General features: G+C 38.7%; 1 non-coding gene across 1 annotated transcript; it reads right to left on the bottom strand.

The window, feature by feature from the left end:
• Positions 1 to 1,131: 1,131 nt before the first annotated feature.
• On the bottom strand, positions 1,132 to 1,203 carry TRNAC-GCA (transfer RNA cysteine (anticodon GCA)). Its single transcript has one exon. It is a non-coding gene; the product is annotated as a tRNA-Cys (tRNA).
• Between the last annotated feature and the right edge of the window lie 2,718 nt (positions 1,204 to 3,921).

The following is a 3,921-nucleotide window of genomic DNA, read 5'->3' as shown; positions in this document are numbered from 1 at the left end:
CCTCATAGTAATGTTTGTAGTTTTAAGTTTTACAATAACAACTATTTTCACTGTACCTACCTATCTATACTGTTATCTCGTTTTAAGTACGTAAAATAAAAAGCTTTTTTCACCACCATGTTATTATTACGTAAGGTACATTAAACACTGTAGTTTTTAACTGAGTGCTTTAATAACGAGTATTAATTGATTTATTAATTGAATAATTTTAGCAGAAGTATTTCGTGTGATACACACGAAATACTTCTGCAAAAATTCTAAAATAAAGCTGATAATCATGTAATATATTGCAATTTCCATCCGACACATAACATCTGCAATCAATCGCCTTCCAATCGCTATTGGGAATACCAACCGAGCTCGCCGCCCAGGAAATTTTGGTGTCCGCAAAAGCATCCTCGCATTCCCCGGATAAGCCGTGTGGGTTCTCTATATTTTATAGTTCGAAAATACGCAGTTCCGGAATTAAATCTTGAAATTAATTGGCTCTGAAAAGTTCTCTTCGATTTCCTTCGAGGAAATTTCAATTTATCTCGGATAGTTTTACGTTTTTGTAACTTAAAACGTTTGGGGTTCGTGATTGTTTTTAATTTGCTTCATTTGGCATCTAGATGTTGATTAATCTGGTTAGATTTACTACGAAGGTTTTATTTGTTTGATAATGGATGAAGATATACTTTTAAATATTATAAAGCTAAGTATAACTTAATTATGACCGATGTTTTATTGAGTTTCACAGTCTTTTGACGTTTGCTATAGTTAAAAGTAAGATGGAGCAACTCAGGGTAGGTTTTTTAAGAAGTTATGTCACATTATGTACTACAGGATGTGTCCAAAATCATATAATTGTAAACAATAAAATGACTCCAGATTTACGGAAGGAAAGAAAGCTATTGTGGTAAAATATTTAGTAAACTGATACCAATTTACCTCAATAGTATAGTAATAATAAATACATAACTATGTTTTATGCGAAAGTATTTTCATATTTTTGTAAAAAAAACAATACAACAATAAAATCTCGTTTCGAAAACAGCTTCACATGACTTTTAAGTGCTTGCTACTGCAAAAGTACACTTTTTAAACAGAGGTAAATTAAAAACAATACAAAAAAAATAGATTCACTCTATTAGGGGACACCCGGATTTGAACCGGGGGCCTACCGATCTGCAGTCGATTGCTCTACCACTGAGCTATATCCCCGATACTGTTGCAGACGAAATTGCACAATGTATTCTTTCTGCATCGGTGCATACGATTTTAGTGGGGTGACGTCATACTTTATTAAGGCTGGCTGGCTATCCTTAACTGGTTGTTTTGTATGCAGCTTGACATTTGAAAAGTTTGTTACAGATGATGCAACTCAGCCGTACTAGCCATTAGAGCCTGATTATCCAGCTTAAGAAGGCTTACCGTGGAAATTATTTGAAGTTTATTAAAAAACTTATATTTATTAAGATAAAAGACTTCAAATAAGTAATGTATTAGGTATGAAAATATATCGGATAGCTTGCGTTTCATTTTAGTGTCCGTACTCATGACCATTTCCATCTACCTTAATTACCTAAATACCTGAATTATCTAGATAAGCTAGCTTAATACCTTTAAACAACCCTGTTAATAAAATGTCATAGTAATTTTGAGTTCAATTACAATGTCCAATGAAGCGTCAAAAAAGACTCAGCGCACGTTTTTAGGCACCCACGCATTCATCCAATTTCTAATAACGTCCTTATTGCGTAAGCATTAATGACGTCATTTGTTTTCGATCATAATAAAAAACAACCAACATTTCATACGACGTCTGTTCTAAAACTATATTCAAAATCGGCAACAAAACTATATTTGTATCAGTATGCAAATTATTTCGTCCTACACATCCACGTGACTGGCGTATCAAAATCTAGTCTAAAAGAGCCTTCACACATGACGGATTTTCTATACAAGTTTGTATCTAGTGTGCATTTTTCATCATTCTCATCATCTCAGCCATAGGACGTCCACTACTGAACATAGGCCTCCCCCAATGCTTTCCATGCTGCCCGGTTGGTAGCGGCCTACGTCCAGCGCCTTCCTGCTACCTTTATGATGTCGTCAGTCCACCTTGTGGGTCAGAAATGAGGAGATCCGTAAAGAACTAAAGTCGCTGACATAGCCCGACGGATTAGCAAGCTGAAGTCGCACTGAGGGCAGGGCACATAGTACGCAGAACTAACCGCTGATGGGGCAGTAAGGTTCTGGAGTGGAGGCCGCGTACCGGAAAACGCAGCGTGCATTTTTACTGAAGTTTATTTTAGCTAGCAGAGTATAAGCATAGCTATAAGTAACCGTCACTGCAGGTCAGATGACAGTAACAAATAAAAAAACTACAAGAAAGAAATGTTTTATAGCATAATGGGGCTTCCCCGCTAAGCTTATACATAACTAGCGGCCACCCGCGACTTCGTACGCGTGGATCCCGTTTTACCCCCTTAGGGGTGGAGTTCCGTAAAATCCTTCTTTAGCGGATGACGTAGATAACATCTACCTGCATGCCAAATTTCAGCCCGATCCGTCCAGTGGTTTGGGCTGTGCTTTGATAGATCACTATGTCAGTCAGTCAGTCACCTTTGAGTTATTACATTGTATATTTAGATATTGTCTTACCTTAAGGAAAACGATGAGCAGGCTGAAGGTTCTCCACCCGGAATCTTTGATCACAGAAAACTGGCTATCTCGCCAAGTGCTGAAACAAAACAAAGCTGTTTTAACATTCTTGTTATGGCGACAGACACATATAAAGTGGTGGTGGCTAGCCAGGTGGACTTATGCCCGTTTTCACCATCGATCCCCAATTTTTAAGTGACCCCTATGAAAAAAAAATCCTGTTATGTGTTACCGTAGGGGTCACTTAGAAATTAGGGATTAATGGTGAAAACGGGCATTAGGCTAAGAACTCACGGCGCGATTTTCACCCGCGCCCGCGGCGATTGTGGAATTGCGGTTTTATTTTAAAACTCACGGGAGCGGTTATTTGCGCTATTATTCTAAAAACTCACGCTAAGTCACTGGTACAAAATGGTCGCCCGCCGAGCGATACAACCGCGCCCGCTGCGGGCGAAAACCGCGTCGTGAGTTGTGCATTAGTTTTTACATAAGTATCTGCATTCTACAGAAGCTGCGGGCCCGCAACCACCGCGGGCGCGGGTGAAAATCGCGCCATGAGTTTTAAGCCTTAGAAGTTTGATATGGGTAAATTAATAGGTACTCATACTTTATGCTACCTGCCAAAGAGAGCCAAAAGCCTACTTATCAGGTGTTGCAGTGGGAGAAACGAAATGTGATAGACAGTTAGTTCCGTCCCTGCTACTTACCTATACCCTTTTGAGTGCTTCAAACTTATAAAGTAATGAAAGTCAATCTTAGTCAAAAGTTTAGCGTCTTATTAATATAGTGACTCAATAGCTCAATTTGGCCAAAACATTTTCACAGGTTTGATTCCCTAAAATTTATTTCGTGTACATTTTTATGCTGATATACCAGTTCGTGTAAAAGCTCTGCACACCAAAAATTTGCACAACACTACAGACGATACTGGATTCATATTTTTTGTTCCGGCTCAAAAAATATTTCTACGCGCAGTAGTGGTCAGTTTTCATCGCCATCTGGATTGTGCTTCTTTTTTTATTAACCAAACGCGCTGCGAGTTTTATTCGCGACTTTATTGTGTGGAGCGATGAGGTGCTAGTACGGATTTCGGCACGTCAAACTACACATTGAGGCTTATAAAGTAATAACTGCTTTTCTGCAACAATTAGTAAGGTGAAGATGTGCTGTGGCTAGGACACAAATACATTGTCACATAAAAATTCATCATGTCAGCCATAGGACGTCCACTGCTGAACATAGGCCTCCCCTAATGCTTTTCACATTGATCGATTG

The sequence above is a fragment of the Ostrinia furnacalis genome, unplaced genomic scaffold, assembly GCF_004193835.3.
Source record: "Ostrinia furnacalis isolate ACB-3 unplaced genomic scaffold, ASM419383v2 OfSCF7018, whole genome shotgun sequence".
Taxonomy (NCBI): domain Eukaryota; kingdom Metazoa; phylum Arthropoda; class Insecta; order Lepidoptera; family Crambidae; genus Ostrinia; species Ostrinia furnacalis.
The sequence above is the reverse complement of the archived record's forward strand: the minus strand, read 5'-3'. Positions and strand labels throughout refer to the sequence as shown.